Source organism: Felis catus, chromosome D1 (genome assembly GCF_018350175.1).
Source record: "Felis catus isolate Fca126 chromosome D1, F.catus_Fca126_mat1.0, whole genome shotgun sequence".
Lineage (NCBI taxonomy): Eukaryota > Metazoa > Chordata > Mammalia > Carnivora > Felidae > Felis > Felis catus.
The window spans coordinates 75,831,895-75,859,197 of NC_058377.1; the positions used below are offsets into that span (position 1 = coordinate 75,831,895).

The 27,303-nt window shown below is 40.2% G+C and overlaps 1 long non-coding RNA gene across 1 annotated transcript; it reads left to right on the forward strand.

Annotated features, from left to right (window-relative positions):
- The first annotated feature begins 7,174 nt into the window (after nt 1-7,174).
- On the forward strand, nt 7,175-27,098 carry LOC123380537. Its single transcript, XR_006586443.1, has 4 exons — nt 7,175-7,670; nt 12,428-12,581; nt 24,090-24,253; nt 25,721-27,098. It is a non-coding gene; the product is annotated as an uncharacterized LOC123380537 (long non-coding RNA).
- Nucleotides 27,099-27,303: the final 205 nt, after the last annotated feature.

The window sequence follows — 27,303 nt, forward strand, 5'->3', positions numbered from 1 at the left end:
ATGCACACTCTCTTGTCTGGAGTATGCTCATGGTAAAAGAAAATCCTTAATAAAGTAAATAGTACAAGTTATATTGATAAGAAGTTTAATTCACAGGAGAGAATCAATAGAACTTTTATGGGTCAACTAATGAAGTATCAAAAATATATAAAGCCAAAATTGTGTGAAATATAAAGAGAAATCGACAGAGACAAAATTATTGTGAAAGATGATATCATTATCCAATATCAAGTAGACAAAAAGGACAGTTTGCAGAATGTAATTAGAAAAATGTATATAACAGAGCTTTTTAAGCAGTCATGGATCACTCATATAAAACATTGAAAATATGTTAGTCCACAAAGAAAGCCTCAGCATGTTCTAAGAACATTAAATGCCCTCTGTAATTGAAACAAAATTTAAGTATACAATTTAAAATACTCTTCTGAGGGTGCATGGGTGGCTCAGTTGGTTAAGCATCCAGCTTCGGCTCAGGTCATGATCACGCTGTTCATGGGTTCGAGCTCTGTGTCAAGCTCTGTGCTGACAACTCAGAGCCTGGAGCCTGCTTCAGATACAGTGTCTCCCCCTCTCTCTGTCCCTCTCCCACTCACGCTCTCTGTCTCTCTCTTTCTCTCTCTCAAAAATAAATAAACATAAAAAATAAAATAAAATACTCTTCTAAACAACCAGTGGGTGAAAGAAAAAAAGAATCAAAGCTTTAACAATTGTTTAGGAAGTGGCATAAGTGAAAACACTGAATATCAGACACTATCAGATGCAGAAAAGCTGTGTCTGCAGCAACACTGATGAGCTTAGAGGTATCAGCTTTTAAATATAACTAATAATTAAATGGAACATTATGTTTAAGAATAAATGAAAGATTGGGGCACCTGGCTGTCTCAGTTGGTTAAGAATCTGACTTCGGCTCAGGTCATGATCTCACAGTTCATGGGTTCGAACCCTGCATCAGGTTCTGTGCTAGCAACTCAGAGCCTGGAGACTTCTTTGGATTCTGTGTCTCCCTCTCTCTCTGCCCCTTCCCAACTCACACTCTGTCTCTCTCTGTCTCTCAAAAATAAATAAACATTAAAAAAATTATATTAAGAAAATAAGTGAAAGATTATATACACAACAGAATTGCTCTCACAAAAACTTGTATGTGAATATTCATAGTGGCAATATTCATAATTGCTAAAAAAAATGGTAACAATCCAAAAGTCCATCAATTGATGTATGAATAAATAAAATGTGGTATATTCACATAATGGAATATTACTTGGTCAGGAAAAGAATGAAGTACTGAATACATGTTACAATGTGGATGAGCCTTGAAAACATTATGCTGAGTGAAAGACGCAAGACACAAAGGGTCATATGTTGGATGATTCCATTTATAGGAAATGTACAAAAAGATAAGCCTATAGAGACGGATAGTATATCAATGGTTGCCAGGGGCTGGGGCAGTGAGGAATGCAGAGTGACTAATAGGTATGAGGTTTCTTTGGGGAATGATAAAAAATGTCTAGAATTAGATAGAAGTGATGGTTGCACAACATCATGAATATAGTAAAAATCACTGAATTGTTCACTTTAAAAGGGTAAATTTTCAGAGTACGGGTCTTCTACTTTCTTTGTTAAGTTTATTCCTAGGTATTTTATTCTTTCTGATGCAATCGTAATTAGGATTGTTTTCTTAATTTCTCTTTCTGCTAGTTTATTATTAGTATATACAAATGCAACAGCTTTCTATATATGGATTTTGTATCCTGCGACCTTACTGAATTCATTTATCGGTTCTAGCAGTTTTTTGGTAGAGTTTTGGGTTTTCTGTATATAGTACCATGTGATCTGCAAATAATGAAAGTTTTATTTCTTCCTTACCGATTTGAATGCCTTTTATTTCTCCTCCTCCTCCTTGTCTGATTGCTGTGGCTAGGACTTCAGTACTATGTTGAATAAGAGTAGTAAGAGGGGACATCCTTATCTTGGTCCTTATCTTAGAGGAAAAACTTTCAGTTTTTCCCTATTGGGCATGATGTTGGCAGCAGGTTTTTCAGATATGGCCTTTATTATGTTGGGGATGTTTCCTCTAAACCTACTTTGTTGAGAGTTTTTATCATGAATGGATGTTGTACGTTGTCAAATGCTTTTTCTGAATCTATTGTGATAACCATATGGTTTTTATCCTGTTTCTTGTTAATATGGTGTATCACTTTGATTGATTTGTGAATATTGAACCACCCTTACAACCCTGGAATAAATTGCCCTTGGTCATGGTGAGTGATTTTTAAATGTATTGTTGGATTCAGCTTCCTAATATTTTGTTGAGGATTTCTTTATCTATGTTCATCAGTGATATTGACCTATAGTTTTCTTTTTTTGTAGTGTCTTTATCTTATCTGGTTTTGGTATAAGGGTAATTCTAGCCTTGTAGAATGAATTTGGAAGCTGTCATTCATCTTTTTTTTTCTTTTTGGAATAGTTTGAGAAGAAAATATAAAACTATATAAAGAACTATCACTTCTCAGCCTTTTGGCTAAGATCAAGTGTAAAACTATATAAAGAACTTACACAACTTAACACCAAAAAAATAAGCCATCTGATTAAAAAATGGGCAGGGAACCCGAATAGACATTTTTCCAAAGAAGACATACAAATGACCAAAAGACACATGAAAAGATGCTCAACATCACTAATAATCAGGGAAATGTAAATCAAAAGTGCAATGAGATAGCACCTTACAGCTGTCAGAATAGCTAGACTCAAAAGACAAGAAATAACAAGTGTTGGCAAAGATGTAGAGAAAAAGGAACCGTTATGCATTGCTGGTGGGAATGCAAACTGAGGCAGCCACTGTGGAAAACAGTATGGAGCTTCCTCAAAAAATTAAAAAAGAATTACAATGTGATTCAGTAATTCCACTACTGGGTATTTATCCAAAGGAAACAAAAACACTAATTTGAAAAGATATATGCATTCCTATGTTTATTGCAACATTATTTACAATCATGAAGATATGGAAGCAACCCAAATGTTTATCATTAGATGAATAGATAAAGAAGATGTGGTGTATGTATATATATATATAATAGAATATTATTCAGCCATAAAAAAAGAACGAGATCTTGCCATTTGCAAGAACATGGATGGACCTAAGGCGTGTTATGCTAAGTGAAATAACTCAGAGAAAGACAAACACCATATGATTTCACTCATATGTAGAATTTATGAAACAAAACAAAGGAACAAAGGAAAAAGAGACAGACTCTTTTTTTTAATTTTTTTTAACGTTTTTATTTATTTTTGAGACAGAGAGAGACAGAGCATGAATTGGGGAGGGTCAGAGAGAGAGGGAGACACAGAATTGGAAGCAGGCTCCAGACTCTGAGCCATCAGCCCAGAGCCCGACGCGGGGCTCGAACTCATGGACTGCGACATCGTGACCTGAGTCCAAGTCGGCCACCCAACCGACTGAGCCACCCAGGTGCCCCGAGACAGACTCTTAAATACAGAAAGTGAACTGGTGGTTGCCAGAGGGGAGATGAGTGGTGGAAAAAAGCAGGGAGGTGAATTTCATGGCATGTGAATTATATCTCAGTAACAAAATATGCAGAGAAGGAGAAGAAGAGAAGGAGGAGGAGAAAAGGAAGCAGCATTCAGACATGAGAGCAAAGGAAGGCACACTGGCCGTCAAGCTCCCATCTCTCAGCTCCACACTCATCCTGCTATTCCCTGCTCTGTGATGCTGGGCCTGGATTCTGGAAACCACATTCATTCCTCTTCTGCTAGTGGATACCTCGTAGGAGGAATTGGAGAGAGATTGGAAAGCTGGAGGAGGAGGAAGTGATGTGCTTCTGCTGTTGCTTGCTGCTTCTCTATCGTCTCACAATGTTTCTTCAGCATGGAGGCTACATTGGGTCCCGTTTCCTGCTTCTGTCCACCCTCCCAGAGCCAGCCTCATCATGACGCCTCAAAGATCCTTGTAGCCGCAGATAACTGCCCCTCCTCAGAGACCAGCTCCCAACTTTCCAGGGTTCTCTCCTCTAAGACTCCAGGTTCTAAAACCTCAAACTTTGCCTTTGCTCCCCTGAGGACTGGCAGCTGCTGTTTGTATTTACTGGCTCTGTGCCACCTCAGAGGCCCCTCTACCTTGTAAGTCTTTGCATACTTAAATAAGTATAACTGATTCCTTATGATCCATTTTCTCTGTTCACATACTGTTGTGGTTTCTATTTTCCTAATAGGATACTAGATGATACAGAAGGAAATAATGTAGATAAGAAAACAAGTCACTGAATTAGAGAAGAGAGAGACTGAATTTACAGTTATCATGCAGTAGTTCTTGGATAAAATCAATAAAAAAGACAAGCCTCAGGAAAATCATGAGAGAGAGAGTAAAAATACATATGTTTCAAAGCACAGGAAAATATAAAGTGGTGTCCAATTTTAGTTTTTGAAGCAAACAAAGTGTTAATATATACAAATTTATCCCACAAGAAAAATACAGCCGGAATTTCCCAATGGTATTATAGGCAACACACTTCCACATTATGAGCACTGTTCCAGTAATACGTGTGACCTGAAAAATGTGTCCTGTGGTCAGATAAATGTGGGAAATTCTCAGATCTTTGCCTTGGAGATTCACAATGCATGTTTGCATATTAAAGGCTCTAGGATTCCTGCTGTAAAGACACCCTGCTAAAGGCCTTTCCCCAAATGTTTTCCAAATGTATTTGATGTTCTGCAGATATTCCAAGGCACCAGCATGGAAACATTGCTATGGATCTTCTCATTTATGAATATGGATGGGAAAAAATGCTATTACACTGAATTCAGTTGTACCTTTTGACCAAGTAAGATATATTAACAGGAATCAAGAACAGTCTGCTCTAATATATAAGTAGAAGTTATTATGGCAAAACAAAAAATGTCATTATCTTGATCAATGAATGTTGAAAAGGCGCTTGATAAAATTCAGGACTAATTTCTGATTAAAATTTCTGGTCAGAATACTAAGAATAGATTAATACTTTAATCTAATTTTTAAAATGTATATCAAGTCAACTGTCATTTATCACATTCTGAGTCAGATTAATGATAAAATAACTTTATTTTAATATTGAGTTAAAAGCAAAACTTAAAATAACTCAAATATTGTACAATAAAAGAATCAGTAAATAAATTATGGCATGGCCACACAATGTAATTTTTTGCAATTATTATCATTTTCATAAATTGTGGTAAAATATATAATAACCTTAAAATGGACTATTTTAACCATTTTAAGATGTATATAATTCAATGCCACTTATTACGTTCACAGTGTTGTGCCATCATTTCCATCATCTAGTTCTGGAATATTTTCATTATCCTAAAAGGAAACTCCCTACCTGTTAAACATATCAACCCAGCCCTTCTTCCCCAAGCCTCTGGCAACCACTAATTTACTTTCTTCTCTGTGGATTTCCCTATTCTGGGCATTTCATACATATAGAATCATACAATATGTGGCTTTTGTGCCTGGCTTCTTTCTTTCACTTAATATAATGTTTTCAAGATTTATTAATGTATCATGTATATGCATTTCATTCCTTTTTATGGATGAATAATATTCCATTGTGTGGCTATAACACATTTTGTTTATTGATTCATCAGTTGATGGATATTTGAGTTATTTATACTTTTAGCTGTGTGAATAGTGCTGCCATGAACATTTGTGTACAAGTTTTTGTTTAAATAAATATGTTTTTGGACTAAATAAGATGATACAGAAAAATTACAAAGTATTACATAAAGTGATAAAAGGCCTATAACACTATAATTACAGTAGAATTCAATTTTATATTCTACTATATAAAGACTAGATGCATAGAAAAATCTCCAAAATAGTCACAGTAATTGTCACTGAATCACAAATCTATGGATGATTTTTATTTGATGTATCTTTTTACATTTTTCAAATTTTCTACAATAAATATATTTTGCTACAGGGAAAACCAATTCACTTAACAGCTTGTTTAAGCAACTTATTTAAGGAACAGTGCTTGGGAAATGAGAAAATGGAGGTAGTGTCACCTATTCTTTTGGGCACCATGTCTGGGACAGGAGATGATAGGTGATGTGGCACTAGTGAAGGATAAAGAATTGCAGGATTTTTAAAAAGATGGGTGATTTGAACACATTTGTAATCTGCACAGAAGGACTCGGCAAAGAATGAAAGGGTAATGATGTAGGAGACAGAGGAAGAAAGAAGTCCTGATCTTAGGCAAATCAGAAAAGGGGGGGATCAAGGTTAGAGATGAAAAGACCAGCATTAAAGTACAGGAAAATAAACATTTTCCTCTTAGATTCGAAGATTTTTAGGTGAGAGTGCAGGTAGGTAGGAATTGGGTGTATGTGTACAGAGAAAAGTTGGAGAGATTTCACACCTGATAGACTTAACTATTCATGAAAATGGTGATGTCAAATGCTGGAAAGAGTGGGACAGACTGTGCTTGAGGAAGAAAAATAAAAGCTTGGAATGTGCAACGTGGGCAACCAGGGACGCCCAGGTTTCTGCAGTATTCAGTCTGTTGTTTATTGCCTTCGCTGCATTCTAAAGTTCATTAGTCATACTTTCTTCATTTCAGAAAACTTTCCTGTACATACATTCTTTTCTTTTCGTTGCAGGTTTCATCCTATATTATAGATGCAGTAGCTTCTAGAGCTTACTGACAGTACAAGTTGAGTTGGTTTCTGTAGTTCTCCTTTGTTTCTTAGGGCTCCACATTTTCTCATCCCTTTATTGGCCCTTTCTTTTGAATTGCTGAATGTTCCTGTGTACGCAAGGAAGTCTCTCCTTTTGCTCATGTTTATAGTGGAAAGTATTTGTCCAGTATTGAACGTTCTGTGATGAATTATGTGTGACCTTTATATAGCTCTTTAAGCTCAGATGAAGGGGAAAGTGCACACTTCAGAGTTACTATAGTTTTACTCTTTGAATCAGTTAGAATTAGGTTGGGCTGTATTAGAGATATGAAATAACAGTATTTTAAATGAGACAGAAATGTGTTTCTGTCTCATATAAAAATTCGGACGTAATCAGTCTAGGGGTGGAAAGGCAGCTCTCTCCAAGTCCTCAGGGATACAGGCTCCTTGTAGCTCCTTGTAGCACCATAAAGGTGTGTTCCTTATTTTCATGGCCCAACATAAATTTGCAGCTGTCACACCCACATTCCCAGTAGCAGATAGAAGAAAGGAGAAAAAAGAGACTGGCAGAGGTTTATGGAAGCTGCCATGTGATACTCCCACTTACACCCCATTGGCCAGACCTTAGCCACATGACTAAATTCTAACTGCAAGGAAGGCTGGGAAATGCTCTTTTTATTCTAAACAGCCATCCTTCCCAATAAACATGTCATTACTTAGGAAGAGGAGGAGAATGGCTGTGAAGGGCAACCCATTGGTCTCTGTCCATCTTTCACTGATTAGAGACACCGTCACCTGATGGGGCAGAAGGAAGTAGCCAGCCATCAGAGGTGTCAAAGCAGGGATATGTAATTGTGTGTGTGAGTTGCTTTTTTCCTTGGATGTAGTTGTCTGAATTTACCTCGCCACATTCTTTTCTCTTCCTTACAGGACCACTCTTGCTAGGAGCCACCTAGGGTGGGTTCTTCTGGGTGTTCTGACAGACTGTCCATCCATGTCAGGTATGGTCTCCTGCAGCAGGGCTCCTGATTCTTTTGGATGATAGCACTCTCTCCTTCTGCAGCTTAAAAAGCTTGAAATTTGTCCCTTCACTGATTTCCCCAAGAAATGATGCAAGTTAGGGACTGTTGTCTGGGTCCATAGAGGTTTCTTCCTTTATAACTCAGGCAGTCTTTTTTCCCACATGGCATATTGTTAGTCCCTCCAGAAATATGGTACTGCTTACACTGCAGTCTGCAGAAATTCTTTAAAATTGTTGACATGTGAGTGGCACCATTCCCTAGTTTCCACGGATAACATGGATTTTTCCTCATAACAGTTGATTTTCTTTGATAATTTTAGTAGAAATTTTGTCGTGAGAAGGGAAGTTAAACATAAGGCTTACTATCACATTCTTGGATCAGAATCCAGTCTTTGTCTTTCTTATGGTTTCCTGGATTGTAACTTGGCATATCCCCTCTACAACTAGACTGCATCCAAAGTTGAGATATTGATGTGCATCAAGACTTTTCAAAGGATTGGAATCACTTTTTCCGGGAACTTTCAGGGGAGAGAAACACGACCATGCTTAGAGATGTTTGGTTATGTAGGATCATAAATCCACTCAACTAACCTTAAGGAAAGGGGGGTTTTTGTAAGGATGCACATAAACTGAATCTGGAACCAGAAAACTACCTGTATCATGGGTATCTGTTCTCTATGTTTCTCTCATGGGCCATGTGGTTTCTCATAATGAAGTTGCTACTCCTGTTTATGTCTAATCCAGTCTCCCAGCTGTCTGTCAACTGGCTTCCTCCTAACTTCAGTGTGCCCATGGTCCCAAGTGGATACCCCGGTCCCTGGTCTGCCTTGAGATTTCTCTGCTCAGCTCTAGCCGTTAGTGTCTTGTTCTTTTCAAATTCCCCAAAGAAGAATCTGATTAGCTCAGCTTAATTTTGCTGCAGGCTGTTAAAGCATAAATCACAGGTTATGGACAGGCTGCCCTCAAACCCAAACTGACTTCAGCTCATGTCAGCTGAGGTGTAGAGAGCAGTGTGAGAAGCACATGGTACAGAACATGCCTGTTTAGAGAAGACCTTGCCTGCTATTGGCTCTAACCTCAGTTGTATCTAGGACTGTTCCATGTTCATTGACTACTTTCTTCACCAACAAGAAAAAATGACAACCTTCTTAGCCAAGCATCCAAGGCTTCACACTCCTGAATGTGTCTGCCCTGCCAATCATGCCACCCACTGTCACCCTCTTTGCCAGCCTAACTGAAGTATTTGCTTTGCACCCAAATACCCACCATGCATATTCCTGCCTCCAGGTCTCTGCTCATACTGTGCCTACCTTCCCTTCCCCCACTCCTGCCATCCTTCAAAGACAGGCTGAACTTACTTTCTTTATAACCAGTGACAGTTAATATTTATTTGGCATCAGCCACAAACTAGGTATTCTCTTGATACTTTATATATGTATATATGTGTATGTATATACGTGTATATATATATATATATATATATACACACATATATTATATACATACATATGTATATACATATATTATATACATACATATATATACACACATATACACATATATATATATATGTATGTATATAATTTAATTATTTCTCCATATCTTTCAAAGTAGGTATTGTTACTCTCACTCTCATTCTATAGGTAGACAAAAGAAAACTTGGAGAAGCTAAATTACCTACCCAAATGCACCCAAGGAATAAGCGTCAAAGTTGGGATCTGAACCCAGGGCCTATCTGACTTCAAAGTCTATACTTCTTCTGAAACTATACTTAGTTATGAAGAACTTCCTGGGGACTTGAACCCATGGTTTTTTTGCCCTCTTTTGAATAGTATCTGATGTCTATTCTGAATGACTGATTTGACACTGAGTAGATGATACTGTTGATTGTTTTTTGGGGTGTGAACTTACGCCCCTCAACTGAACTCTAAGTTAGTGGTTTTCAACGGATGTGGCTCTGTCCCGAGGAGGCATTTTGGAAATGTATGCATGTGGGGATTGATCATCACATTAGCTGGAGAGGAGCATTATTATTTACTGTGCAGGGCAGTGCACAGGACAGTCTCAGGCAATGATGAAGAATTATCCCATAGCCCGTAAGACTTTCCTATGTTCTATTAGACATCCAAAGTTAAAGACTTGTTTATAATTAACCATAAGGCTCAAACCTAAGTCTGCTTTAAATATAGACTTTAAGTAATTTCTGTGCAGTTTTAACATATAGAAATTTTCCAGGAGTGCAGGGACCATTTTGGTGGGGGGAGGGGGGGAGAGGATGATTATACTTTGTTTAGCTTGGCCTTTGGCCAAGAATTTTTCACCATTTCAGAAAATTACATCTACTGATGGCAACACTGCTTGTGGTATTTGAGTCTCCAACAAAATACAGCTATTACATTACAGTCAGCTTTTATAGCTATTCCATTTACAGCGATTCTATATGTGGATGAAAACTTCTGACCTCTCTTAATGACTAGCATAACCTACTTCAAGTATTCACATATTAAAATACATGTTGTCCTATTACAAATTCTTTTCTTTTTATTTCTCCTTTATATTACTGATAGGGCATACATTGCTTTTTCTGAGATGATATATGCCGGTAGATTATATCCTATGTGATAATATCTATATTTCAATACAGTAAAGGGGATGTTAACATTATAGTGTTGGGAGAGGAGAGGACCGAGAAGCAGGGCCATGACCCCAGGAGGACAAGGACCAAGTGTCATGCCGGTTTGACTTCCTAGAAATCCTGGTAGTGCTTTGCCTCAGGGAACTTTGCACTAATCCAAAAGGGGGAATAACTAGAATCATGCACGAATATGTTGATTCTTATTAGAGAAAAAATCCTAATGTGCTCAGTGGGGCAGCCTCCTCTCTAGCCTCCAACCCTACTGGTTTTTTGAAGATCCACATACCAATCAGCATGGGGATTAAATCCTTTCTGGTTTCATCAAGGAAGTGCTTGCCTGGTATTTCAGAATTGAGATCTCAGAGATGGATCTCCTTGAAGTCTGCACATTGTATCAGTGATGTTCCAGGGAGGGACATGCTGGGGGAAAGGGAAGGGCGAGGTGCCACTACCATGCTTTGACTCATTTGCCTCTTTCTGGCTAAAAGGATCTTTCAAAGGATCTTTCAGTCTTTGTGGAAGAGGAGAACAGAGCATTCATTTTGTTTATTTCACCCAATGAAATCAAAGGAGAGCAAGGAGTACAGAATAAAAAGAACAATAATAAAAATCTCAGATGATTTCCTTCCTAGATACTCTTATGCCTGTTGCCTCAGTGACCTTAAAACAGTCCTTTGGGGGGCGCCTGGGTGGCGGAGTCGGTTAAGCGTCCGACTTCAGCCAGGTCACGATCTCGCGGTCCGTGAGTTCGAGCCCCGCGTCAGGCTCTGGGCTGATGGCTCAGAGTCTGGAGCCTGTTTCCGATTCTGTGTCTCGCTCTCTCTCTGCCCCTCTCCCGTTCATGCTGTGTCTCTCTCTGTCCCAAAAATAAATAAACGTTGAAAAAAAAAATTAAAAAAAAAAACAGTCCTTTGGGGTCCCAGGGATTTCTACTCTAATTATTTGGATGGGGAAATATATCCATGTGCATCTACCTAGGACATTTTAAAGAGTTGGGTTATAAGCGTTACGGACAGAGTATTGTCTCCTTTACTGAGAAGCCAGATTAGAGAGATCTGAATAGCAGGTGGGTAAATATCCTTCAGAAGCCAAAGACTGGTTTAAAGGGGCTCCTAAGAGTCTGATAAATCCAAAAAAGACCATAAGAAGAACAGAGTAATAATTAGTAATGAAATCTACCTTTTTATTGAGCTCTCTCTCATACTGAGCATCTTACTAAATGCTTCACATAGATGATCTATTTTACCCTTTGAAAAGAGAGAGGGGTTAACTGTATTTTATAGTTGAGAAAGCCATGGCTCTGAAAGTCAGATGACTTGCCCAAGGCCCAGGGAGAGGTAGAGCTTGTATTCAAATCCAGCTTGGTGCAGCTCTAAAGCTCACGCTCTTCTAGGACTCTCTGAACAAACATGCCCCCAGAGACTCTATGCCCTATAGGGATGCCCTTCTTTCTCAAAACCAAAAGAGACAGGGCTCAGACAACAGACAGTGGCTTTTTCCCTTTACAGAAAAAAAAAAAAAAGTCTCCTACAACTCAAATAAATAAACCCATAAGAACAGGAAGAAGGTCTGAGCCACTGGGAGTTGGCCTTCACCTGCAGAAGAAAGCACAGATTCCTCCTGGGGACTGACGGCCCAGTTTTTTTTTTTCTCTTGTTTTGGAAAGAGGCTTGGCTGTCAGGCTTTGATTCAGAACAGGAGTGCATTCAGAAGCATCCTCCGGCGAGGCTGGGAAGCTGCTCACATCCCCGGAAAATTCAGTGGGAGAAAAAGTTTATGGAAGCGAGTAGGAGTTTATTCAACAGTGTCTGAGCCCTTTCAGAACCATGAGTGAGTGTCTATAAAGGGGCAGTCAAGCATAGGCTGGGAATTATCCCTGTTGGGTGCCTACCTGTGACAGGCCCTCATGAGCTGCTAAGAGGCTCATTCAGTGCTCAGGGGACAATGGCCAGTGGGGACAAACAATTCGGAGGAGTCTATCATTCTGGTGGTGTTATCTTTAGCACTGAATAAAACCGGAGTTCCCCCTTTCTGCCTCCTAGTCAGCACTATTTTTAGGAGCCAGTGGTACTTTTCAACTCTCTTTCACTATTTTTCAACAGGTTCACAAGGGCACGAAGTGCAGTATATAAAAAGAGGATAATGACTTGACTTGAGTGCAGGAAAAGGCCCAATGAACAGAGCAGCCAAGCTTGCCCGGACGAGAATAGATGAAAGTTTGGAGAAGAGTCAAGAAGAAATGGCATTGTCTGCATGGTGAGACTCCCCATTTTCCATACAGTACTTCTGAGATGCCAAAGTAGACTTTCTCAAGTTCAAAGTTTAGACAAGAAAGAGTCAACTCTGAACAGTTAGCAGTGAGAAGGTGGAATAATGCTGGGCGGCCTTCTCTGTTCACAGTGGTCTAGTGTGTGCCTTTACTACACAATCTTGATGCAGTAGCTCTCTTTGCGTGGCTGGCTTAATGGGTTTGTGACCTGTGCAGTTATACAGGACCCTGTGCTTGGAAGGGCCCTGCACTTGGTCTAATGCCCTGCTCTAGCTATCTTGAAATTCATCATATTTAAACAAAGGCCCCACATTTTTATCTTGCCCTGGACCCAGCAAATTATGCAGCTGGTCCTGGATTAGAGAGACAAAGAGCTGTCACATTACACAGTCCCAGACACCAGGCCTTGCTGTGTCAGAATTATATGGGGAGTTAAAAATATAATTTATGTTTTATAAATCCCTGACTGGCATAGCCAGTCCTGTTTTTTTCCATTTTATGTGTTGTTCCTGTTACAGGGAGAAAATCGGTGCTGGATTTTCTTTTTTAATGCATGCTGTTTTAAAATTCCCCAAGGAAGTGGTCGTCTTTGTCCAAACCTGTGTCTGCGTTCTCTGGCTAATTCTTACCCCATATTCCATATGGGATTCTGCATTCAAGAGTCTCTCATGTGGTTCCATGGCCAGAGGCTCAGGAGGAAATGAGGTCCTTACTGAAGTCTAGGGGGAGCTGGATTCATCCTGGGGAGACTTTTCCTTGGTCTGCTAGGTACGGAGAGGAACAAAAGGAAAGTCAGCCAGCCTTCCTGTCTCACAGAACAAAGATCATAATACCTGCTGTTTCATAAGCCCAATCACAGCCCCACAGTTGGTGATAGCCAGAAATAAGACGATATTCACAGAAAACAAAGGAGGAATACAGATTAACTCTGTGGGGCAGTGTCTCCCTGGACTGAGATTGGAAACCTCTCACATGAAACTTCGAGCAGGACCAAGGGCACACCCTGGGCAGGGGTGAAGAGAGATATCATGCCAAACTATATGTGATCTGTAAACTTTCTACCCTTTAAAAACTTTCTAATTTTAAGAGGAAATTTGTAAACAGTAAAATAATGACAACAAACATCAGAGACATACCGGAATAACGATTATAGATGTGGCTTCCAATCTTGATTTCTGCATTTCTAACTCAGACGATGGGCAATTTCCTATCGGTTGCTTCACCTTAAAAAGCTGGAGGTAGTAAGGCCTATCCTGTACCCTACACAAGGTTTTTGTGAACCTCAGACGTGGTTAACGTGTGCCTTAAGCCACTTGAAAGTGGATAACATTGTCATAAATGGGTACAGGCAATGCTCAGCATTCCAGACTCTCTTATTTGGACAGAGTCCTTCCCATCTCTACCCCCTCCCGCCTTCTCTTCCTACTTCAGCTTCTCAGTCTTACTGTGCTCAGGGAGCGTGTCTGGGCCCCACATCTGGAACGTCCAGGCTGCCTGCGGGAACCGGAATCTTTGTCTAGGGAGAGTTCTGGAGGCCCCACTCCCAACCCCAACACGCAGTCATCTTTGTGGGGTTACCATCCCGATGGCCATCGTTCCCTCGCCACCGGAGTGTTACCTCACAGATGGAGGACCTAGTCTGTGGGAAAGAAGAGACCATGACTTATCGGAACATATGGTTTCTTAATTCAAGTTAAAATGTCTGAACCCTGTTGCATCTGGTGCCATTTTAGTTTGTTAAAAATGCCACACAAGGCTGTGACTAAAGGGGAAGAAATGGAGAAAAATACAGTTATTACACACTCAAGAGCCAGGTTTTGCGGCTCATTACCCAGTGGCCTCCGTGACTAATTAGGTTTTGTCACTGTTGCTGGGTCATTATGCCTTAATTTTTTTGCATAGTTATTCAGCCGTCACTTGAGGAAAAATGAAGTAGAGAAATACCCTTCTCTGTCTCTCCTGCTCTGAATCACTCAGGCTAAAAACTCTCCGAGCAGAGAGTACCCAAAACTGATGAAATGATCATTTTGCCACAAAGGGACAAAGAAGTGTTAGTGGATTAAAGAAGCGCTTCTTTATCTGATGGCATAGACCTCATTGAGGAGTGGAGGGCGCAATTCAGTGGGGAAGATCATTAACTTTGAAGTCAGTCATCCAAAGATAATGTTTGTCCCTTTGCTTCCTTTGTTGCCCAACTGGCCTTAGCAACCTCTATTTTTTAACTCATCCTTGAAAAACTGGGGGAAAATGCATAATAAAATAAAGGCCTTAGGTTTTCTACAGGCCGGAGACCTAGGTTAATTTTTGCTGGCAGCAGAGGAAATTGAAGACACCATGGTATTAGCACAGTGGGGCTTGTGTTGGGTCCGGGATAGTAAAAGGACCCATGGTGAGAGGGGAGACATTGGTGTCAATCATGGGGTGGGACACCACAATGGCTGGTAATTGGCGTGGGTCCACCTTCTACGTCTGTCCCGCTGAGCCTGCAGCCCCCCGGCCCACTCTTGAGCCCCATCGCTAACAAGTAAACAATTTATCAGGGTTAGGTCTCCTGCGGGTTGCCCCATCACACGCTCCATTCAGCCCCGGTACCCCCCCAACCCCCGTGCCAGGCCCGCCACACACACAAAAATTTACGTACACCGTGCAATTTGGGGCAGACGCAGCATGTAACAACAAATTTACAACAGGCCTACCATGAAAATGGCTGTGTCAATATAGCTTCAAACTGGGGTAGCAGAGCAGCTGTGTCGGGCCAGAACTGGTGGCCCCCAGAGGATGTCAGTGGAAGAGGGTCGCAGGCATTGGATCATATCAGAGCTAATTATGACCCCTGCATTTTTGACACAATAACTCACACAGATGTTCACTAGAATCAGTCAACGTCTTATAAGTACCCTAGCCCATTTTGATGTTGTTCTCTGGATTTGTTTATTCTGAGCTTCGTCCTTTCAATGGGTTGTGGCTCTTCAGGACCCAGAGTGTGGGGCTTGGGGCCTGTGATGAGTATCTTGATGGAGTTGGCTGTTGTATAGAAAGTAGGGCACTAGACTGGAAACCCCAGCTATGTCTCTTTCACCAGGTGTGTGACCTTGCTCAGATTACCAGTTCCTTACCTGATGGGCAAGTTTTGCAGATTGAATGAGTTTTATTTATTTTTGTTTAGCTATCTGTCCAGTATAACAAACAATTCTATATAAAAAGAGAAATAGCATTTATCGAGCATCTCCTATGTGCCATGCTTTATCTCATTTAACCCCACAACTTCTGGGAAAGAAATGTTGTAATCTACCTTTTACAGATCAGGTAAGTGAGGCTTCAAAACAGAAAGCAAGAGATGCCTGGGCAGCTCAGTCAGTTAAGCATCCAACTCTTTTTTTTTTTTTTTTTATGAATATAATTTATTGTCAAATTGGCTTACATACAACACCCAGTGCTCATCCCAACAACTGCCCTCCTCCATGCCCATCACCCATTTCCCCCTCTTTCCCACCCCCCATCCACCCTCAGTTTGTTCTCTGTATTTAAGAGTCTCTTGTGGTTTGCCTTCCTCCCTCTCTGTTTGTAACTTTTTCCCCTTCCCTTCCCCCATGGTCTTCTGTTAAGTTTCTTAAGATCCACATATGAGTGAAAACATATGATCTGTCCTTCTCTGACTGGCTTATTTCACTCAGCATAATACCTTCCAGTTCCATCCACATTGCTGCAAATGGCATGATTTCATTCTTTCTCATTAAGCATCCAACTCTTGATCTCAGCTCAGGTCTCGATTTCAGGATCGTGGGTTCAAGCCCCACACGGGGCTCCATACTGATCATGAAGCCTACTTTCAAAACAACAACAACAGCAACAACAACAACAAACCCAGAAAGTGGATAGTAAATATTACAAATATAATTTAGAACCAAGTCTATCTGCCCAAAGTTGAGTCTGTTTCCATACTGTTTGGCTAGGAGCCAAGTACTCTCATATTCAGACTGTGAACTAGTACACAATCTCATATTCAGACTGATAAAACAAAATCCACCTCCCGGAAGATATTTCTTTGGTGGGTTGGGATGGGGAGGGAAATGTCTTCAAAATGAGCAGAGTTTGCCAATACAAGAGGTTTTTTTCTTTGTTTATCAATTTCAAACATTTTGTCATTGACTTTCACTGGGAGTTTTTTTGCCAATCCAAGTTACCCTCAATTGTTATCCACACCATTATTTTATATACCACCAAGAAAGAAAATTTCCTGCCATTTATAAGTGGCTTATCCCTATTGGAACAATATTAAATGTAGAAAATTATGCGTCTTGGAAATCAAGTATATGTATTTGGATCTCAGTATCATGGGGCTGGTGAATTGTTCCAAGTTCTTCTTCAAAAAACAATGGCTTGATTTGCTGTTTCCCATCTCTTTCTCAGAGTCCAGGGTTTTGGAAAAATCAGTACTTAGCAAATGTCCAGAACATAGTAGCCAGTGCATAAATAGCAAAAGAATAAATGAGTAAATGAAGTGTTTCCTGTCTTAACTTTCAACTCTTGAACAAGAGTAGAAATTGCACTTTAGGGAGGAGTATTTTCTGTCCTGTCCAGGTGTCCAGCCTGTTTCATACTTAAACATGTCCTGTTTCATACTTAAACCCAGCCATGAAGGAGGTTGGGGCCAGAACGCTCTCCCCTTGGTGTTTACAGTTCGAAGTCTGCCTGATCCTGGTTCCTTGGGGTCCTTGTGTGGCCTGGCCTGTTGTGCTCAGGGCAGAGGAAGGGAGAAGGAGAATCTCTTCAGGCAGGAGTCTCCGTGCCCTTGTCCTTTCTAGCAGCTGAGACAAAGGAGCAATTTTATGCTAATCAGTGTACATGAAATGGGCATTTTTTACAAATTTTACTTCTTTCACTTGGAAACCTGATAAATGAGCGGAGGCTGTGCAGCCGCATTCTTCAGCAGAGGCACACAGCTGGTGGGGCTTTGGTCAGGAATGTGTGCAGGCAGTGGAGAACGTGACAGAACCCTCCTGGCCTGGCCTGGCAATCTCTTTAGTTCGTTCTCCAACTTGGGGTCTATGGATTTGTGGGCAGTGTCACAGTGGAAATGAAACTAATATACTCACCTTTTTGAGGAGAGGATAATCTGTATTGCAGTTAGAGGGGAACTATCTCCAATGTCAGAGGCAAAGGAGAGTAGAAAAAAGGCTGCATTAACCAGACCTACAAGAGGCACCTATATAGGGAAGGTTTCTAGAATAAGGCCAGTCCTTTGAAAAAGTGAAACACTTACACATACTCTGGTGGGCACTTTCTGTCCTTCACAATGTGTCTCCAACCTCCTAGATGCCCTACAAGCCTCCTATGCCCTCATGTTCCTGCTGAGCAGTCTACGAACTCATCGGATTTCATGCTTTGCCCTTGACCGCGCTGCTCTCCTACCTCTGTGGTTGCCTTTTGTTCATCTACCTTATCTACCTCATCTGCCACAATCATACTCATTTTCTTCATGTTCAGAGTCAACCCCCATCCCCACCAGTTTTTCCTCTTTGTTTTGTTTGTTTGTTTGGTTTTTGTTTAGAGAGGCAGAGAGGGGGGAGAGAATCCCAAGCAACCCCACACTGTCAGCACAGAACCTGACATGGGGCTCCATCCCACGCACTGGGAGGTCATGACCTGAGCAGAAACCAAGAGTCGGACGCTTAACCAGCTGAGCCATACAGGTTCCCCTTTCCTGATTTCTTATCTCAGAAAGGATGTGGTCTTTCCGTCCTGTTTAAAGATAAACTGAGGCTTACAGGGTGCCTGGGTGGCTCAGCTGGTTGGGCGGCAGACTTTGGCAGATCATGATCTCACAGCTCGTGAGTTTGAGCCCCATGTCAGGCTCTGTGCTGACAGCTCAGAGCCTGGAGCCTGTTTCAGATTCTCTCTGCCCCTTCCCTGCTCATGCTCTGTCTCTCTTTCTCTGAAAAATAAATAAACATGTTTAAAAACTTGAAAAAAAGATAAACTGAGGCTTATTAAAATTTTTAAGAGTTTATCTGAGAAAACAGTGACTCTAGTTGGACTACACTAGACCAGAAGTGGTTAGGAGTGCTCTACCATAGGAGCTAAGGGAAAGACTTTTACAGAGAAGAGTTACAAGCGAAGCCAGGAAATTATTTGATCGGCTGTAGTTCAAAGCCCAGGTCGCTGTTGGTGATTGATTGTCCTTAGGTTTTGATGCCAGAACCGTAAGTCATTAATAGGGTTAGATTTTGGTTTGTATAGAGGATCCTGGGAAGATGGCAGCGTAGGAGGACGCTGGGCTCACCGCGCGTCCTGCTGATCACTTAGATTTTGGTTTGTATATATACACTCCCATTGCATTAGACCCCACCAGAATCTAATGGTCCCCTTGTTTAATTAACTTACACTTTAATTAACTTACACTCCTTCAACCCCAGTGGCACTGTCTTAGAGCTCTCATTGTGCCTATGTGATTGATTGTCATTTGTGTTTCATGGATATAGCTTAGGACTACCCAATACTTGCAGTTGCCATGATCTGCAAAGAATTGTCTGGGAAAAAGACCCTCTAGCGGGCAAAGTATGACACTAAGACAGACACAGATATAGACACTCACAAGTACTGTTCACCAGGCTGAACACAGAGCAACTTTTATAACTTTCTTAAGAATAAAAATAGAACATCTTTAATGTTAAAAAATACAGAATACTAAAAAGAAATTTTAAACAGTTGCTGATCTGACTCTCAAACACCACCTTGCCTTGACTTTCAAATGCATTCTTAAATTTTCTGCAGCCATTTAATTAGGCTAACTTGAAGAGTCTTCTACTGACCTAAGCTGGCACGATTTGAATATCAATGAGTCTAATAGCGACAATGGGTTGAACACATTAAATATAATGAAATTCATAATTCAGAGTGCTCATCAGAAGATTCCAAAATAGAGCTTCATTTGTGATCTTTGGAAAATCTTAAGGAACCAACTCATTATTTTAAAAATTGATAAACAAAGGGAGAAAAGTTGAGCGTTGATCCTGCCTTCCTATACTATCAGATCATTATAATATATTCTTTCATTTATTCATTTACTTCTTCAGCAAACATATACTGAAACCATCTCCCTGCCAAGCTCTGTGCTAAACACTGGGAATATAATGCATATGAAATCAGAAGTTATCCTATCGACTAGGGCAACATTATGGCTGAAGGTAGGCACTAAGTGACCACAGCAGTGAGTCGGGGGGGTCTGATGGGTTGTGTACCTGTCTTCTACCCCTCCTCAAAGGCAAGTTTCTCAGGTGTTTGGATCGCTTTGTTTTGCTCCTTTAGTGTTTATCCCTATGCCTTGGGCATCAGGGAGTGCCAGAAATAGTTTGATAAATCAGCCTGGGCTTTTGCCTGTAAGCCACAGAAAGTATCTCTGGAAAACTTAATCCAAAGAGGACCATGCTTTAACGAACAAGATAGATTACCAAACTGATGGGCAAGTTGGGGGCTAGGTTCAGGAAAAGGGTTATGTAGCAAGAAATAGTACTAAGATCATGACACAGCAACAGTCTCATGGGGATCCTGGATGTCAGTGTTGCTGCAGGTGTGAATACATCCCCGAGTGTCTGAGGCCCCATGGGAACATTGGTCATGTAGCGTGAGGGCCTGTCTGATTTGTCAGTTACTGCTGTGGGACGCAGAGTTGACTCTCATACTAAGACCATGAAGGCAGGGAGGTTGGTGCTTACTAGCCAAAAACAATGACAAATGTCTGCTACAATTGTTTGAAATGAAATATCAATCAAAGAGATGCCTTTTTTTTTTCTATAAATACATTCCTGCACTGTAGGAGAAACCCAAGGAGCCTACGTGGGTAATATGCTTTTTTGTTCACCTGCCTAACTCTGGGGGGTGCCTTTGCATCCTGAACTCTACTTCTGCTTCCTTTCTCTCCTAAGCCACCCAGATAGAAACAGTGGGATCAGGAGCACCGCAGTCTATAGAACTTTCAGCCAGAATGGCTGCTCAGCCAGCTGGCTGTGGGTGGGGCATCATTCAACTCACAGAAAACTACGAGCTGAGGCCTTCCAGTAGAGCCTAGCTTCTCCTCTGGGCAGAATCTCTCCTTTCCCTCCAGGAGACAGCATATCTTAGATGAAGTGGAAGAATTGGGATATTTGAAATTACAACAGTAATTACCAGCAGGTCACATGTACTGAGCACTTACTTTATGTTAAGCACCGATGTAACTTTGCATAATTATCTTTTTTAATCTCCACAACAATGCTATGAGGTAGACAGAATTATTACCTGCATTTCATAGATGGGAAAACTAAAATGCAGAGTGAAGTGACTAGTCCAGGTCATTAGCAGAAATCCTAACCCAGAGCTCATGTGCAATCAAAGAACCACAGAGCCTGAAATATCACCAAGAACACCACAGCTGTGGTTCAGTGACTCATTTGCAAAGCTGGACTTGAACCTGTGTCTGGCTCACACTAATGCCTATTGTTATGAATTGACCTAACCCAATTGCTCCATGAATAACTCAGGTTCGTTTTGGTAGATAGTTGTAGTTAGTGGTGGGTAAGTTAGCTTTTCTCCCAAACCCTGTTACAAGACTGTAATGAAGGTAAGTCTTAGACTAAACTCTGCACACATACAGACATTTATTAGCAGTTGTATGTGGTTTCTATACTGTGTCCTGTGGGCTTGATTAAGTGCCAGCTATCTGTTCTGTCAGGTATTCCAACCATAACTTGCATGAAAGATTCACTTGCAGTAGACACCGCAGCATTTCCGGGTAATGTTCTCTGCCTTCTAGTTAGCATCACACAACCAGAGACCCTCCTAAGGCAGTGGCTGAATGCAGGCCCAATTAAAGGTCAAACCACGAGTGCCATTCCTAAGGGGTTGCCTATAGCCTCAGTAGACTCTAACACCCGGTTCACACAAAGTTGGGGTGGGATCCTAACCTGTTTTAGTCCATCCCTGTGACTTGAATGCCTCTCACGTCACCAATGAGAGCCACCCAGCCCAACCATACTATCACACAATTACACCAAGGTGTTTTAAGGCATTGCAGACATCAGAAACCGCATACTGCTGACCGCTAAACTGAGCTGTTGACAGGAAAATCCCCTAGTCATACAAGCAGAGAGGCAAGAGTCTTTCTTTAGTAGTTTTATGCCCTAGACCCATTTTACCTCTGAGAACCTCAGTTTCTTCGTCTAATATAGGAATAACTGTACCGGCCAAACCTTACACCATACAAGACTGTTGTTGAAGTGAAATGGAGATTGGCATCCTCTCACTATATCTCTGTCTACTGACCTGTCCCAAGCTTCTTGGAATCACTTTTTTAAAGTTTATTTGGTGATTGAGGCTCTGTAAAGTAAAAGAATGGGTTTAATCTCCAATGTAGACTCTTTGTGACACCGAGATGTGTTGAAAAATGAAATTAAGCAGAATATCTATTTTACCAATACAGGACTTAATATTCATATATTGCAAAGCATTGCAAAGTCTTCCTGACTTTTTTTCAGATTTCATCTGAATGCTGAATAGGCCTGGTCTGAGCTTTGGTTTGGACATTAAGCCCTGCTAATTAACATTTGCCTAATCCCCCCTGTGGTTCCAGGGTTGTGTTCTCAAAAAAAGTGAAAAAGAGCTAATTATTAGGGCTTTGATATGGGAGTCCAGACTTCCAGAGTTTTCCCCCCATTTCAGTCTTTGGTGGTACAGAGACAAAGCACTTGAGAGATTAACTTAATGTTTCAATACCAGGTTTCATTCTTTGTTGTGCAAAAGGAAAGATTTTAACTCTTTTTCCAAGAACAGAAACCCCTTTCCTCTTTGCAGGAATGCACACAACCAAGACTGTCTCTTGCATTAACTTGATCAGTTTTCCCTTTTACAGTTTTAAAAAATGGGACAAAGTATTGTTGACATTACTATTTCACTCTTAGGCCATTTGGTGTCTGTGGGTCCATTTCTTCATCTTTCAAAATAGGCAGGATGATTCCCCACCTAATGGACCCATGGAAACTGTGATAACAAATGAAGTAGTGAAATGAGCCACCTTTGGAAAATAAAGTCTAAAGTCCTTAAGCCATCATCTATAGTGTATATGTGAAGTTTTCATTCATGCATTTGTGTCTTTATGTATCTATTTAATGAATTCAACAGACATGTATTGGATGCCTTCTATCTGCCAGGTACAAAAGTGCATAAGATACAGTCTTTGTCTTTAGTGAGAGTCCAGTATGTTGGATACAGAGGATTCTCTTGCTTTCTCCCTTTTTTTAAAAATGTTCTTTCCCCCATCTCTGAATCGTCAGTGTCCTTTCAAAAGTGACACAAACCCATGCTGTTTTGGCTGGACTCAAGGTTGACGCAGCAAAGGTTGGCTAAAGTGGTGGATGTGATCACTTACTGGGGACAAAAGGCAGCAAACTTTGGCCATTCCACATTCATTCCACTATGAGAACAGTTCTTTCATAGCAAGTCGAAGAGTAAAACATTACCTGATTTCAGTGATTCCAATTTTTATGAAACAAAAATGGTATGAATTCATACAAATGTTTTTTGGTTTAGCTCAACTATTTATTGTGTGCCTACTGCTAGCACCTGAGTGATGGCGATTGCATCCCTCCGCTGATTTCCTTCACAAAGGCAGTAGACTGTAGGTGTTGTATACAATGCAGAATTCATGCCAAAATATCCGCATGTCTTGCCTACACAATACTAATCACGTGTATCTCACAAATTTGACTTCATATCAGCAATATATCTGGATTATTCATTTAAAAATGTTTGGACCCTGGTTAACAAAACAAAACAAAGCAACAACACAACACAACACAAAAACAACAGCAAGAATAAAGGAAGGGAAATCTGGTGATTCAAAAATTGCAGATGCACCCAGGAAGCCATTCTGCCCTGAGAATGCTATTGCAATTTTGATATGGATGATACATTCGTTCGTGTCACTGATCTCTAAAATCTCTCTATTGTGAAAAGTAGATAGCTGTATTTCTGTTCAGTCATCAAATGCAGAGGAAGAACTACTCCATCGAGGAATTGGCGTTTGTGAGAGAACTCTCTGAAGTGGCTGTTAATACTACACAGTCTGATGCATAATTGGTTAATTTCTTCTCCTGGTGGCAGTGGCTGTATGGGAGAGCATGAAGTTTGAAGTCAGTGTTTCCTTACCATCTAGTATCTGCAGGACCTAGGAAAATAATTTCTCTGCAGCCTCTTTATCTAAAAGTGATAATAATTTTGCAACTTACAGAGTTTTCATAAGGATCAAGTGAGATGGTGTATCCCATTATGATGTGTAAGAGGTAATAAAATATTAGTTACATTTATCACTTTACTTCTAAATAATGACCATTAAGCTCTCAGTGCTAGTTGTCACCTTACATTGCCGGGTTCTCATGGCACATTGGTGTTATTACCACAGAGTTAAAGCTGTGTCCTTGTTTTTTTCTGCTATGTCTTACTGCCTCTCTGCAAATGCCTAGACCGTCTGGATTCCAGAAGCTTGCTTGAAACTCTTTCCGTGATTAAGAATTGTAGTCCCTCTCACAATCTCATCCAAGGAACATCTGCTCAGAGAAGCCAGTCAATATTGTGGAGAAGTTCAAAGAATGCAGACCATTAGTAGTGTCAGCTTTACAACCAGGAGGTAATGGCATTAAAGGGAATGGTCATAATACCCAACAATAGTGACCTCATTAACCAGTGATTTATCATGATGAAAAGACCTGTTTAACCTTTGGTCTCCACAAGCTTTCTCCTTTTAACAAAAAAGTCTATTATTTCAACTTGTCAGGAGATAATTTGTGAGTTGTTAAAGGACAGATTCAATTACTCTTAAGACAATTATATGGAAACTGTACTCACTGCAAGGTGCCTACACCACAATTTTTGCTTTCTTCAGTCGTTTTTCTGGGAACAAACAGAAAACACAGGAGTTCAATGAGTTTTGCCACAAGAAACAATTGGAGTTGTACATTCTCGTTGCTCTGCTGTAGATATCTGATTAGAAATTGGGCTTTCTTTGAAACTAGCGTAAGGGGGACTTGAATGAGGTAAGCTCATTGACATGTAAGGTGACATGTCAACTCCTCTGTCAATCCTATGTAACATTTATGGAGGACCTATTCTGAGATGCCAAGTTGGGATGCCAAATGTGGCAGGGGATACAGCAATGAGTAGGCTGGGCTCTGCCTTCCAGAAGCTCAGAGACTTCTGTGGGGATGTTCTCTCAGCTTGCATTTATTAGACCCTTCTAATGGCTCATGAAATGATTGTGTTCCTGTAGGTCTTCTGCTGCTTAGATCTGGCAATGACTGAGGGGCAACTTCTCTCTCCCTAAGGAAACATATCAGAACATCAGGGAGATAGGAAAAAAGAGGTAGAAAAGGTGCCTGTTTGGGGCTGTACAGATTGCTTGGAAGGATTAACTCTGCTGTGTGAATTTTGTCCCCCTGTTCCAAACTGAGAAAATGGAATGAGAAAAACTATAACATCTGTGCCACCCCAGATCTGGGCCTCTTTAGAGCAGAAACTGTCAGTTGTGACAAATTGAGCCCAATTGTATGGAGGCTTTTGTGAGGTAGACAAATGTCCATCAGGGTCTCAAATGACCACCAAACTCCGTTCACTTGTGCTTTCTCTCTAATTTACGCCCTGGGTCCCTGAGGTGAGAGACCCTGCTATTTGATCGCCTGACCACAGTAAATAACACCAAGCTAGAGAACTTTTAAATGAAGATGTTTAGAAACAGTCCAACTTTCAGAATGTGATGGCAGGCACTTCAGTTGCTTGCTCACATTGTTTTATTGCTGATGCAGGGGTATAAGAGATAGTGGAAATAGGATCATCTTTGATGAAGCTTGTATTCCACAGTAAACCTGAACCCCAGAGTTTGATCATAGGTTGAAATTTTTGATGCTCTCCTTAAGAAAACGTGTTGCTTATCATTCATGGAGCCCAAATACCTTGTATATTATTTTGGATTTTTGTTCTTAAAGACTCATTTCAGATGTTTACACTGGGATTTTCTTAGGGAATAGGATTCCCCACTACCTGGATTTAGCTGCTTGTGCAATTTTTAATTTTTGCTTAAAAAAAGTCTTTTTTTTTTCAGCATCCTAATAAGTCATCCTTGATTTCATTAGGAGGGAATATAAACAATATCCAATTTTACTGTAATAAATATTTCTACCTGATTACATCATTACGTGGATTTCATTGAAAGAAATACATCTAGGCTCTTGGAAGACCTTAAGAGGTAAGTAATTAAACAAAATAGTAGTGAAAATAGAGAAAGGATCTAATAGAACCTGTTCTTAAACAGCCAATATTAATTTAATCAGTCTGCTCTTGAGTTGTATACCTGCCAACTTCCACAGAAGTTCTGAGCTTAAATAAAGTTGCAAGACAGATTTTTTAAAGATCATATAAAGGAAAGATTAAGTAATTATAAACTAGAGACATAACTTTTGGCTTAAACCAAAGGGAAATATGATAAATTATATAAATCCTAATTTCTAATTAATGGAAATACATGGATTTATCAGGGAAGTCAGACCTTATTCTAAAAGAAAAAAATCCAGAAAGAAGTTTTTTATTGATGGTTGGGTTTTAAACAATTAGTTTCAAAATGAAAATCATTTAGATCATTATCTCTTAAGGTCCTGGCCTTCATGTTTCAGCAGAGAAAAAGACTGGAAGGTAGGATCTCTATATACACCTTATATTCCACCATTTGAAAGTATCAACAAACCAGAGGAAATTAATGCTGTGTGTATTATTTTGGCTGAAGAACCTCTAAGTAAAGATATAAGTAAATACAGAAAAATTTTAAGCAAAATCACAAGACAATAGGATAAAACAGTGGTTTATCAAAATCAAGCTTATTATCTAATTGCCTGTTACCTAAGGAAGAAAACCCAGTTGAATGTTTTTTGACCATTTTTGATCTCACTGGCTTTGAAATCACCATTTTGAAGAACAGTTCTTATCATAAAATAAGCTATACATTCTTGGAGGACACAGATTTTACCTTGTTCATCGTCCCTGTTATAGAGCTATTATATGAGCAGGCGCCTGGTAAAGAGTAGGTAGGTATCTATAACCATTGGCGAGGTTGAAGGGAAGTGTCCACGATGGTGAAAAGGACTAGAGTAAGGAGATTTCTCGTGCATTGACTCTGGCAATCACCCCAAGCATTGGTTGATTGTTTGTTTGTTTTAAATAAACCCTTGGTAGAATCTTAGGGTATTAAAACTGGAAGGATCTTCGTGTTAAAGTTTGATGTGTTCCATCATACCCCCTGCCCTGCCAATTTCAGAAAGAGTTGAGAATTAGTCATAGATTGCCAGTAGAGCTGTATTGGAAAATACTTTTGTACTCGAGATCCAGTGGAATTTCTAAAATTGTTACCTGCTTATGAAGAGAAGATTGGGTCTGCAGGATGGACAGAGACCCAAAGCAGTTATAAGGGAATACACACACACACACACACACACACACACACACACACACAGATGGGCCTCTACGCCTGCCTCTAGAATGGTACTTCTAGAACTATCTGTGCTAAAGAACCAATTTAGAATGAAATTTTTGACTTTAGAAAATTTAGATAATTTAGACAAAAAGAGTAAAATCACTATTAACATTTTGACTTAGTTTTCTAATATGTTCTAGTACCTAATACCTAGGATGACA